The sequence below is a fragment of the Pelobates fuscus genome, chromosome 1, assembly GCF_036172605.1.
Source record: "Pelobates fuscus isolate aPelFus1 chromosome 1, aPelFus1.pri, whole genome shotgun sequence".
NCBI classification, from domain to species: domain Eukaryota; kingdom Metazoa; phylum Chordata; class Amphibia; order Anura; family Pelobatidae; genus Pelobates; species Pelobates fuscus.
Genome location: NC_086317.1, coordinates 61,496,267 through 61,510,420, shown reverse-complemented (window position 1 = coordinate 61,510,420; position 14,154 = coordinate 61,496,267). Strand labels below are relative to the sequence as shown.

Here is a 14,154-nt window from a genome sequence, read left to right as displayed (position 1 = left end):
ACTACGTAGATTCTTTTTCTGGTGTTATATGGGATTTTTGGAGTATTATTTCCCTTTTTTTCCCTCAGGGTTTGTTTGTACGTTTTTCTTTATTGCAAAATGGTGATACTGTCAGTTATAACCTGTCTTTTGTTTTTTTTCCTTGTGTATTGCACTGGATTCTAAATAAAGATTTTTTTTTTTTTTTTTTTTTTTTTTTTTTTAATGCACAGGTTGTATATCTTAATGTATGTGGAGAAAAAAAAATTGCTAAGCACCATAAAAATAAATTACACTTTTAGGGAAAGAAATGCTTTTGACACATTATGGAAAAATAAACAAAAGGAAAATGTAGAGAATTAAAGTGCTAAAAGGAAAAAAATACCACAGTAAGACTGGCAATCGAAATCAGTCAGCCAAAGAGGTACAGTGATGTGTCTTTTCAAATTATTTCTGATTAAAACATGAACAAAAGAAAATGAGTGTTTTGGTTTTATTCCAAAAAATAATAAAAAATAATTTGATCTATTTTTCCACTTTCCAACTCGACTACGTTCCTTCATACTTAGGCCTCACTTTAATATTTTTGGATAAGCTTTTCAAATAATTTCATATTTTTGGATAGACGTTTACATATATTATTTTTTACATTTATATTTCAATATTTACATTTCAAATATATATGTATTATATAAAAATATATCAATAGAGAGAGGGAGAGAGGGAGAGAGGGAGTCTAAATATTACAGCTTTTTCAAAATGTTAAATTATTGAAAAAGGTTTTCCAAGAATATTAAATAATTTTAAAATCTTATCCACAATAATGAAATGTAGACCTAAATCAGGGCCCTAGTGAGTCCTTTTTTCTATTGTTACTCTTTAGGGTCAACCCCTATTTGGGAAGATGGGATTCAACACAATTTTGCCTCCCCTGGGGGGCAAACCTGTTCACTATTTTGAGCTAACGACAGCTGAGTGACATCAAGTGGCTTTTTGGGGAATAGCAAGCATTAAGTAAATGTCCACATTATAAAATCCAGGCTAAGTAGAAAAAGGACGCTATGATTCTAGAACATGTGGCTCCTTATGGTTTGCCCAGGGGCATGGCTATTGCAGTATATTTTAGTTGACTCCATTATCAGCTGTAACTGAGAAAGGCATTCAGAACTAAACCAAATATTTTATTTACTCTGCTTAACTCCTGGATTAGTATCCAAAATATGGTCACAACTCAGTTTAAGAGTCCCCCAATGACTTCAATGTAGAAACCAAATCTAGAGGGGGGTGTTTTATAATAATCCCAGCTCCTATTAGGGAGCCTTAATTACGTCAACTAAATACGAAGTCCTTATTAAAGTTTAAACATGTCTTTCTGTGTTTTATTTCTGCGAATCTCCACGCATGCGCCAATGCCCAATTAATACTCGATACTTTCGATTGGGCAAATAACAGGAAGATGATACGGCGCCATGTCTGATGTCACCGCGTGGAAGGGAACCGGGACAACGTGACCCAGTGCTGGATTTAAAACATGTTGTAAACATTAAAATTTTAATTTTTACAAACAACAAAATAAAGCACAAAAACGGTTACTGAAATAATGGGTTGAAGTAGCCCTTTAATAAAAAAATAATAATGATATATTCTATATACCAGGGATAGGCAACATTCGGCACTCCAGATGTGGTGGAGTACATCTCCCACAATGCTCTTACAGCTATAATGCTGGCAAAGCATCATGGGAGGTGTAGTCCAAAACATCTGCAGTGCTGAAGGTTGCCCATCCCTGCTATATAATGGATTTACTACAATTCCCGTGATCCTCTGTACTTAGCCCCGCCCCTATATTGATAAAATAGCGTCAGGCCATTGTTCTATCAAAAAACCCTACCCCGTGAAAATTCCCTACCCTCGTCACTTCCGGTGACGCAGCCGCACCGGAAGTGACCCTCATCCAATGGAGGAGGAGGGTGTGCGCCGCCGCGCAGGCGCACAACAACTAGGCTAGGTAGGGATTTTTCACGGGGTAGGGGAAATTAACGCCACAGTGCGCACGCGCGGCAAAGTACTCCCGTCGGAGGTACAGCGCGCGTGCGCACGAGTTGCAAGGGAGCGCTTCACAAACCGCGCATGCGCAGTATAGGGGTAGGGAATTTCGATGGCTATTAGCCCTGTGAAATCTCCCTACCCCTATACTGCGCATGCGCGGACTAATCATCAGATTAAAGCCTCTCCCTGCTCCCAACACTCTCAGCCATCCAAGATTGAGGGTGAAGTATGGTGGGACGGTGGGTGTTTATGTGCATTATATTGGGGGGTCTGTGCAGACCCCCAATTCTGCACAGACCCCCCAATTCTGCGCAGACCCCCCCAATATAATGCTCATAAACACCCACCGTCCCACCATACTTCACCCTCAATCTTGGATGGCTGAGAGTGCTGGGAGCAGGGAGAGGCTTTAATCCGACGATCAGAGTTCGCGCGTGCGCAGTATAGGGGTAGGGAGATCTCACAGGGCTAATAGCCATCAAAATTCCCTACCCCTATACTGCGCACGCGTGAACTCTGATCGTCGGATAAAAGCCTCTCTCCCTTGCCACTAGTGCGCACGCGCGCTGTACCTCCGACGGGAGTACTTTGCCGCGCGTGCGCACTGTGGCGTTAATTTCCCCTACCCCGTGAAAAATCCCTACCTAGCCTAGTTGTTGTGCGCCTGCGCGGCGGCGCACACCCTCCTCCTCCATTGGATGAGGGTCACTTCCGGTGCGGCTGCGTCACCGGAAGTGACGAGGGTAGGGAATTTTCACGGGGTAGGGTTTTTTGATAGAACACCATCTCTCTACTTCCATGTCTTGGTTATAAACCCCGCCTCTGTAAAAACCCTAGCTGGTCAAGCCCCGCCCTAACAAGGAAATAGATATTGCATAAACCACGCCTCTCTTATTACCACGCCCAGTTATTGCCATTGCCACGCCCAGTTATTACCATTGCCACGCCTCCGGTGTTCTATCAAAAAGACATACCCCGTGAAAAAGACATACCCCTCGTCACTTCCGGTGACGCGGCCGCACCGGAAGTGACGTTCGGAGGGGGTGTGCGCCGCCGCGCAAGCGCACAACGACTGGGTAGGTGATTTTACAGCAAGACGGGGACATTAAGCCCACAGTGCGCACGCGCCTCATAGTACTCCCGTCTGAGGGTCATCGCGCGTGCGCACTGCTGGGCATAGAGCGCTTCACACACCGCGCGTGCGCAGTTGAGGGGTAGGTAAATTTTATGGCCATTTCGCCTGTGAAATCTCCATACCCCTATACTGCGCGTGCGCGGACCCAATAGACCGCGCGTGCGCAATGTGGGGTAGGGAAATTTCACAGGAGAAATGGCCATAAAATTTACCTACCCCTCAACTGCGCACGCGCGGACTCACATCATCAGCTCCAAACTTATCTGGACACAGGTCAGTCTTTCCCTGCTCCCAACACCCTCAGCCATCCGAGGGGAGGGTACAGTATATTGGGGGGGGGGTGTCTGCGCAGTATATTGGGGGGGGTCTGCACAGTATATTGGGGGGGTGTCTGCGCAGTATATTGGGGGGCTGCACAGTATATTGGGGGGGTCTGCACAGTATATTGGGGGGGGTCTGCGCAGTATATTGGGGGGGGTCTGCGCAGTATATTGGGGGGGGCTGCACAGTATATTGGGGGGGTCTGCACAGTATATTGGGGGGGTCTGCGCAGTATATTGGGGGGGTCTGCGCAGTATGATGGGGGGCTGCGCAATATAATGGGGGGGGCTGCGCAATATGATGGGTGGACTTAGCTGTTTAATAGGGGGGCTGTGCAGTATGATGGGGGGCTGCGCTGTATAATGGGGGGCTGCGCAGTATGATGGGGGGTCTGCACTGTATAATGGGGGGTCTGCACTGTATAATGGGGGGGTCTGTGCAGTATCGGGGGGGACTGTGCAGTATTGGGGGGACTGTGCAGTATTGGGGGGTCTGCGCAGTATATTGGGGGGTCTGCTTAGTATATTGGGGCGGCTGCGCAGTATATTGGGGTGGCCTGTGTGTTAGATGTGGGGGGCAGTGTGTTAGATGGAGGGGCTGTTCGTTACATGTGGGGGGGGTAGTGTATTATATTTGTGGGCTGTGCGTTAGATGTGTACAACCCTAGTTTCACAGAAAAATATTTATTTCCTAGGTATCATATGCCATGGCATGCTTTTTGCTACGAAACCGCAGCCATCTAGTCACTCGCCAGAGAAGGATGAGAAACTGCACACCAGCGAGAGGGACTGCCCCTACATCATCAACCAAATCCGTCGGTCACCGAATTCAGTAATCTCCGTCTCTTTGTCCATTCTGTATGTATGGTACTCCCAATTCTTATATTTAATCCGGTGTGTCTCCCACAATCTTTGTGTCTGTCTGCTGTATGTATGTGGCACGCAAGTCTGCATGCACTGTGTCTGTTATGCCAGTCACTCTAACCTGTTTATTTCTTTTTGTGTGTGTCACAGCTCTGACAAGCATGTTCTCCTATGGGACACGAAGTACATGAAGAGGAATGAAGAAGCCCATGTTTGATGCTCGTCTCCAGGGTGGAGAATTTAATTTATAAGTAATGAAGTGGCATCTGACACGTGACAAGCTGCTCCTGTTTGCACAGCAACTTCAACATTGTGTACTGTGATCACGGCCTAGTTCAGAGGTAGGTAACCTTGGGCAGTCCAGATGCTGTGAATTACATCTCCCATAATGCTGGCAAAGCATTATGGGAGGTGTAGTCCAAAACCTCTGGAATACCGAATGCGTATGAATGAAAAGTATGCTCTGTGTGAATGGTCAGTAACAAGGGTTGAAGCCTTGACGTGGCGTTACTGCTCACATGTGTATCCATGTGCCAATTCAACCGATGTGAGTCACTGTAATACTTATGAGGTAACCATAAATACCGTGACTAGGGAGAATTAAATGCCTGTATCGCCTAAACACTGCTTACACTGTAACCGTATCTCCTATACACTGCTTACACTGTGACCGTATCTCCTAAACACTGCTCACACTGTGACCGTATCTCCTAAACACTGCTCACACTGTGACTGTATCATAAAAACTGCTTATACTTATCGGGATCCATCAAAGGGGAAATCTAGGGTTATACACTCCATGCCACTTTAATCAGGGGGGGTAATAAAGTGTTCCAGATATAGTGCCCCAGTTTGGTCAGGTTTAAATCATTATATATACTGTTTTCTCAATTCCAGATCAAGTTTCTGTTTGATGTGGGAGGCAGCTTAAAGCATTATACACTAAATGCATTTTCTGTATTTTAGATCTGGTGTCCCAGTACGGGATAGAGACCATCGTTCTGTTTAACAAGAGGATAGTTGTGCATCATCTATGACTGGCGGCTCAGCAGGAATTCAACAGGTTCTTGAAATGGAAACCTCTGTTGCATTAGACCCAATTCTGATATTATGACCGAACCCTAAAGCACTTAATATTTTTATGATATTTTATTTATGTATTTTGAATGTTGTGCAAAGACCCCAGATGGTCACTGTTCCACTTGTATTCCAGTGGCCATGAAGGGCAGGTGAAGGTAGTTTTTAATTGACTTAAAACCTCTGTATGCCTCTGTATGCATCTTCTTTCTCAAGGTCCTCTTCAGCATCTGGAGCGTTAATCTGCAAATATGTAGATTGGAATATGCGTTCTGGTGAGTTTTAACTTAATTTTTTATTTTTACAGCTCCCGAGGGAAGGAGCAAACCGCCTTGAGGAGTCCCTGCATAAGAGACTATTGGATACAGAAGGCTGTACTAAAGGAAGATCTCATCCCAGCATCATCTAAGTCCTAGTCAGGAGTATATGAGGCATCTTAAGAGTATAGAGCGGCTAACAATATCTGATAATAGTCCACGTGCAATTATTATGTATGTAATTGATGTACAACATATTTTTTCACTCTTTTGTTACATTAGAAATTAACAAATATTGTTAGACTTTTTGTTTACTGCTGTTCCCTGCAAAAAAAATAATATTAAAACTCCAAACAATTTTGAAATGTGCAGTGAAATGTGTATCTGTAATCAACGGTAACCTGCTAATTACTGTGGGACAATGGAGAGCAACCCCAAACTGGTACTCTATCAAACAATCCAGGACTGTTCGGAAATATGGCTTTGTATCAAACTATGATAATTTATGGTGCACATAGGTCCTCTTGTCACTGTGCCTATGGAAAGTTTTGCTTATAACAGTGATGACTTTCAAAAGATAGCAATAAGCAGAGTAAGAAGTTGCTCTTTAAAGGGACACTATAGGCACCAAGACCACTTCATCTCGCTGAAGTGGTTTGGGTGCAGTGCCTATGTCCCCTTAACCCTGCAATGTGAAATATTGCAGTTTCTGAGGAACTGCAATAATTACCTTGAAAGGTTATCTCTTCCTCTATTGGCTGTCTACCAGACAGGCACTAGAGGCGCTTCAGGTCCTTAGCGGAGACCAACTACGTGAAATGACACTGGACATCCTCACGCTTTGCATGAGGACAACCAGTGTCTTTAAAAACGCTATAGAGTGGGGGCGTGGTCTGCAGCCGAGCGAGCTGGACGTGTCCGGGTAGAGCTCCGCTGCGACCACGGTGCCAACAGCATACAACAGCGGAGATAAACCCTTGACCAAACCGAATTAGTCGTGGGAGCAGTGATGGACCGGAGAACAACGAAAACTAAGGTGAAAAAGGCGGCAGAAGCGGGAATAGTAGTGCCGGAGATGTTTGCGGCCTCTCGCGCCGTGCGCCAAAGCACACAAGATGGCGGCCGAGAAGGCCAGACTACGCCCCGTTCTCCAGCGAGCCCAGCAAGCGGTGTGGCATCGGATTCCGACACCAGCCAAATATTGGCGAAACTGTCGGAGGTTCGTAGCTACCTGGCCTCTGAGATGGTTCGTACCACCTCGGAGATGAAAGCTGAAATACAGGCATTGGGGGTGCGGACGGCGGTGCTCGAGCAGCGGGTTGAATCCACAGTTATAGCCCATAACGCTGCAGCCGCTCAAATTAACCACCTCACCTCCCAACTACTTACTGCAGAAGCAGCCATAGACGACCTGGGGAACAGAACAAGGCGCAATAATATCCGCCTCCGGGGATTACCCGAACAAGAAGGGGAAGGATCCCTAGCAGAGGTCATTCTGGAGATCTTCAGGCCGCTACTCCCCGACATCCCAGAGCATTTGTGGCATATTGAACGGGCGCATAGGGCCCTCAGAGCCAGAAGAACGGAAGATCGGCGCCCGAGGGACGTTATAATTAAATTCTTGTCTTTTCAAACTAAGGAGGCTTTGATGAGGTATGGCAGAGATCGTCAAATCCTCTATAACGGGGCCAACCTCACCCTCTACCAAGACCTTACCCCGCTGACGCTGCAGAAACGCAGAGACTGGCGCCCGATCACGGAACTCCTACAGCGCCACACCATCAAGTACGCTTGGGGTCATCCCTTCCGGCTGATGGCGTTTAAGGATGGCCGCACGAAACTTCTGTTCCCGGACGGTGACCCGAGGAAGTTCCTGTCCGAGCTGGGGATCCAAACCCCGGACGACTTCCCGGTCTCGAAGGGGGCGGCGGAGGCTCTAGTCGCTCTCCCCCGAGAATGGTACACATCTGATGAATGAGGAAGGGGGCCATGCTGTAGCCAGGCCCGAGCGGCGGGCTATATCTCCGGATGGTAAGACCTCGCGGGCGGGATCAGGTTGTTTGGGCGGGGGATTTCTAGGCCCCGCTTGAAAAGCCTATGTGGGCTTTTGATTATTGGCCTTTCTGGTGGCGGCAGGCCCTGGTTACTGGGGTTTTATACGAGGCACATCTGGGTTATCGGGCTCCTTGACCCGCGGGTGGGATTGCTTACTATGGGGAGGGTTAGGGCTTATTTTTGCTCCCGGACCTCGCCCTGTTTCCCATGTCCTGACTCGTTGCAACCCCTCTCCCGTTGGACCCTTTTTCGGGACTGCCCACCATTTTTCTCCTCATGATTTCGGGGATTGTGTCAGGTCCCTCGGAGCAGAGACCTACGGTTATTTAAACACTGTGTTTTTTTTTTTTTTGGGGACTGGGATCGGAATGGGGAGGCGGGAAATATGTTATTTTTATCTCCCCTCTTCTCGCTATGTATAAGTTATATATCGATTGCCCCCTCCCCCTTCCTCGGGGACACTGTGTAGTATGGCTTACTGTATTTTGTACTACGTTTTTTCGGTACTTGGGCCTGGTCCAGGGGGGTCGGGGGCAAGGTACAATTATTCACAGTTTTTCTGGGGAACGGGATCGGAGTGGGGCGGCGGGCGGCGGGTAACGCTTCTCGATATATTATTGCTGTTTTGTTTCTGTTTGCTGCCCCCCCCCCCCCCCCCCCCACTGTTTTTCTAGACGAGCTTCCTGGGCTTCACGGGTGGCGGGCAACAGTATCTTTGCTGTTCGGGCTATTTTTGTCCGCTATCCTTTTGCATTAAGTTATGACTTTTCTCAGAGGGGGTTCGGGATGGGGCGGTGGAACCTGGTTCATGCTATGTCCACAATTATTTTTATTATTATGTTTATTTTTTGCTAGGTCCACTCTTAAGCCGGGTTCTGTTTCTACGTATTATTAGGTTCGGGACGGGGGAATGGGGGCGGGTTCAGAGGTATATTGGTGTCCGGCTCTGGCACTCGCGGGATTTTTGGAGTCTTGAATGTGCTTCTCCTTTTTAGGAACTGACAATCACCTGGGAACGGCAAACGGGTCTCCCCCTATGTTTCGGTTTTTATATATGTTTTTATTTACAACAGTTGTTTATCTCCAATTGGGGATAGTTTGGCACCCTGGTGGTACTATTCGTGGTTGGTCTATGTTGAGGCAGTTCTGGGGCCGTTTTGGTTCCCTGGAAACGCCTGGACATATTTCCCATTTGGTCCTGGCAACAGGTAAGTCCAGGCTATTGTTGTTTTTTCTGTTTTTTTCTCACTCTTTCTATTTCTACCTTCACTGTCCTCTCACCCCTTGTCATCCCCCTTACACCTTCCTACCCCTATTCCCTGCTCGGACCCCGGTGGGGGGAGATGTTGTGATACCCACATTGCAAGCTCGAGTTGGATCCGTAGAGGATCCAACTTATGTGACAAGCCGACTCCCTCCTTTATTGCAATGCCATTGAAACTGTTATCCCTGAATGTCAAAGCCCTTAATGCCCCGAGTAAAAGGCGCCTTATGTTTAGGGAACTTAAACGCCTGAACCCTGATATTGCTTTTCTACAAGAAACGCATATACCTAAACCAGCAAAACTAATGTTAAGGGACCACACGTTCCGCGTTGTACATGAGGCGAGAGCTCTCAACAAGAGGAACGGTGTTGCTATACTAATTCATCATAGGTGCCCCTTACGGATAGGGACTGTTACAGCCGATCCGGAGGGACGCTACTTGCTGCTCTCCGGGAGCTTACACTCCCACACGATCCACTTCCTCAATATTTACGCCCCTAATGTTCCATCGGCCGAATTCTGGGACGCCTTGGCTCAAATGATCAACAGCCTACCGCACGGCATGATCATTGTAGGCGGAGACCTTAACGCCACCCCGTGCCCGGCAGCTGACCGGAGCCGTTGCAGAGGGCTACCGAGATCTCACGGTAGAGGGAGTCAGGACAAGATACTCCGCACCTTTATACAGCGTACGGGCCTCATAGACATATGGAGAGCTCACCATCCAGACGACCGTGATTTTACGTTCTATTCCGCGCCCCATGATTCTTACTCTAGGATAGATTTATTTTTAGTTAATTCGCACGCGGCGTCCAAAGCTTTTGTTTCCACGATCGGTTCTATATCCTGGTCAGACCATGCGGATATTTCACTGACTATGGATAACTTATGCGTTGCGTCCCCGTGGTCCTGGAAGCTGAATACTTCGCTTTTACAAGACCCGGCCGTGGTGGAAACGGTCCGTCGAGAATTATCCGATTATTTTCTCCGGAACGCAACCCCGGACCTCCGACCAGCTACGGTCTGGGCCGCCCACAAAGCGGTTATTAGGGGTATTTTTATCAGAGAAGCGACGGTAAAAAAGAAACGTAAATTGCAACTGCTGTCCTCCCTTCTAGAGGCCCTGGGTCGGGCGGAAGAGAAACATAAGTCAGCCCCGTCAGCTATCACATTGGCGGACGTACAGAAAGTACGAATGTCAGTACGAGAGTTACTCTTAGACGACACAGCCAGGGCAGTGGTTTGGACTAAGAGGACATTCTACGAAAAGTCTAACAAAATGGACACGTTGTTAGCTAGGTCCCTCCGCCCGAGACAGGGTCACTTTCATATCACGAGCATTAAAGACGCAGCTGGCAGGCGTTATACGGATCCCACGGATATCGCGTCGGTATTCACAGCATATTACTCCGACCTATATAACCATTCTGGTGTAATAGACGGGGAGCGACAACAGCGTGAGATCGAGGAAGCGAGAGCTTTCCTTGATCGATTGGCCTTACCAAAACTGGAGGGCGGCGATGTACTCTCCTTGGGGGCTCAAATCACGGCCGACGAAATAGACGCGGCAATTTCATCCTTGAAGGGCAATAAAGCCCCAGGCCCGGATGGCTTTGAGGGTGGTTATTACAAGTTGTTCCGCGAGGAATTGGTACCGCATCTTGAGGCATTGTTTCACGATTTAATGAATGGGGGTGTTCCGGACAGAGACATGTCGCTGGCCGACGTCATCCTGATACCTAAGCCGGGCAGGGACGTCTCACTCCCGGAGAACTATAGACCGATCTCATTGATAAACCACGACTCTAAAATTCTAGCCAAGATTTTAGCGACCCGCCTAAACCCCTATTTAAATCGGCTGATCCACCCAGATCAGGTGGGTTTCATCCCTGGTAGGCAGCTATACGAAAACACTCGACGTAACATTGACCTTCTCTGGCGGCAAGCACAGAGGAAAATCCCCACATTGGTCCTGTCACTTGACGCAGAGAAGGCTTTCGATAGGGTTAAGTGGCCATACCTATTCGAGGTCCTACACCACTCTGGCCTCCCGCCTACGTTTATTACTGCAATTCGGGCATTATATACGGATGTCCGGGCTCGGGTCCGTATAGCGGGCTCCAAGGCTATACCGTTTGCCTTGGGCAACGGGACTAGACAGGGTTGCCCCTTGTCGCCCCTGCTCTTTGCCTTGTCCCTGGAACCTCTATTACAACAGGTGAGATGCACTGATGAAATTCACGGTATCACAGTGGGGGACCAGAGATATGTTGTGTCTGCATTCGCCGACGATGTTCTGCTGACTTTGACGGAACCGACGGAGTCAATGGACGCGCTGGCGGGGGTCCTAGAGACTTTCGGCGAAATAGCTGGATATAAGGTGAATCTGCCTAAGTCATGCGCCTTACCCATAAGTATGAGTGAGTCTGATATCACTCGAATAGGAAATGGCCACAATATTCGTATTGAAAGGCATCACATTAAATACCTGGGGATACACCTGACGGCAGACCCCGCCCAGCTATTTCAGCAGAATTACACTCCCATGATTCGCACTCTTATCTCGGATATGGAACGATGGCAGGATAAACCGATTTCATGGATTGGCAGAATCCACTCGGTAAAGATGAACATCCTCCCCAGGATTTTATTCCTGTTCCAGGCTCTCCCAGTTCGACTCACCAAGTCTGACTTGGGCCCGCTTCAACAAGCCACGGGGAAATTTATCTGGCAAAACAGGAAACATAGGGTTTCCCGTAATATCCTCTATAGAACAAAATCTAGGGGGGGCCTAGGATTGCCAAATTTCTATTTTTACTACTTGGCGGCCCAACTCGCGCAGATAGCGTATTGGCACACCCCTCCAGATGAAAGGAGATGGGTTGACCTTGAGTCATCCCTAATGGGACCTGATAAGCCACAATTCCTTATGTGGGTTCCCCGTGAACATAGACCGACTACACGAATAGAATGCCCGGCCATAGCAAATTCGATGAAGATATGGGACATTGCATCGGTCAAATACGGATTGTCCTCTCGGACATCCCCATTGACCCCTTACCTCAGAAATAAAGCTTTCCCCCCTGGACTATACGCCAGGGACTTCATAGGAATAGAGGGAACGGGTGTCCAACGCCTTTGCCAACTCTATGAAGGTGGGTCGCTACTTCAGTTTGAGGATTTAACTGCCAGGGCAGATCTTCGCCCTTCTGACTTCTTTCGCTTTGTACAACTCAGGAACTTTGCGCAGGCCCCGAACAATAAATCTAGTGCATTACAACCACTTACCTTCTTCGAGGCTATGTGCCTTAAGGCACAGTTCCCGAGGAGCCTTATAACAGCTCTATATGCACAAATGAGCTCCTCCACGTCGGAATGGGGGGACCTTACGTACATAGCCCAATGGGAGGCGGATCTTGGCGAAGAGTTAGAAGGGGTGGATTGGCAGGAGATATGGGAAGCTGCCGCAGCTTCGTCTATTTGTGTCTCAATCCAGGAACAAGCATATAAGACCATGTTTAGGTGGTACACCACCCCGGTGCAGTTATGTAGGATAAACAGAATATCCACAGATTTATGCTGGAGGGGCTGTGGTCACAAGGGAACTTACCTACACATGTGGTGGGAGTGCCCTCGGATCACGCCACTCTGGAAGGAAGTGGCGAACCTACTGAAGGATATCTTCGGTAGGGAGGTAAACCTGGACCCATGGGTCTTCCTTCTGGCCAGGCCTCTAGAGGGCTGGACCAGGGCGGAACTGAAATTGCTGAATAATGTAAACCTGGCGGCGAGACGAACTTTGGCCCAAGTATGGCTTCAACCCTCCCCTCCCCCTCTCCTTAAGGTAATACAAAAGATTAAGGATACGTTCCTTATGGATAAACTCACAGCTAAGGTCAGGGGCACGACGGCGAGGTTTGATAGAGTGTGGGCACCGTGGATAGACAGTGGCGTGGGCGATTAGGTGACAAAGAAGGGGGACCCGGACCACCGCTCTCATTTCTTCCAACACCTATGGGAGAACCGGACGCTTACATGTCGGGTTCCCTTACATAAGAATGATTTAAAAACCCCCCCTCCTGAGCTACTAGAGGAAGGTAAGACTCTATCGGCTGGTACTGAAGTCGGGTGATTGCTCCTATTTTGAGTGACTACATCTCTCCCTACCCCCCCCCCCCCTCCCCTTTGACGACCTTTCCAATCTTCTCCTCCCCCCCCCCGGTTCTCTTGTTTGTATTGTCCTCTATCCCTTCTTTTCTCTACTTTTTATTCTTTTAATGGCTCTCACTGCTAATTCTCTCTCTACCGTGGCTGAATTTTGGTCCACGTTGATGGGGATCGGTATCACCCAGTACTATCCTTAGACATGCGCTATTATATCATATGATATCCCTTCGGACTGGGTTGTATAGAGGCCCTGTGCAATATGCACCGGACAGAGATGGGTTCTTATATGAATGTGTACCGGAGAGATATATCTTGTACCGCAGCCATTTTTGTTCTCCTTAACTTTTATGTTATTGGAAAATTGGAGAGACACCGCGCTCATACACGGACACTTCAAAACCACTGTGCCTAATGTATCAAAGATGCCAAGAATAACACATGAGCTGATTTGCATAATTGGCTCAAGGCTTACGCTGGATCGCACTAAAGGCTATACAATTGTGATGTTTTATGCTGTGTATTGTGAAGTTGGTGTGTCACCTTGTTATAAATAAAGAATTTAAAAAAAAAAAACGCTATAGAAAAGCCTTGAGTTAATGCTTTCCAATGTGGAAGCCCAAATGTGTGCGCAGGAGGGACCGGATGTTGGCGGAGCCTGACCTAACAATCAGGTAACTGACAAAAAGGCTGAAGAGGGTGTTAGAAATACAGTTTGATATTCCTAGCACCATAGGTTTCCTTTAAAACAAAGAGTCTTTACCCCATTTCTAAATTTATATAGGTTCCCAAAACATCTATAACGCCAAAAAGGCACTCCAATCTGTGTTCAACAATAAAACCTGAAGTCTTTGTTTTTTTGTGTTTTCTCCTCTGAAATCCACCATCTCATCACCCTGCTGTAGAATTGCAGTGATGTCATACAATGTGACACAGCAAGTGCTGTTATTATTTATAGCTAAGTAACACAAATAGCATGTTAAGGTGTC

General features: G+C 47.5%; 1 long non-coding RNA gene across 1 annotated transcript; it reads left to right on the top strand.

Moving 5' to 3' along the window:
* The first annotated feature begins 4,287 nt into the window (after window positions 1-4,287).
* LOC134587173 (uncharacterized) lies at window positions 4,288-5,567 on the top strand. Its single transcript, XR_010086618.1, has 3 exons — window positions 4,288-4,341; window positions 4,498-4,688; window positions 5,314-5,567. It is a non-coding gene; the product is annotated as an uncharacterized LOC134587173 (long non-coding RNA).
* The last annotated feature ends 8,587 nt before the right edge of the window (window positions 5,568-14,154 follow it).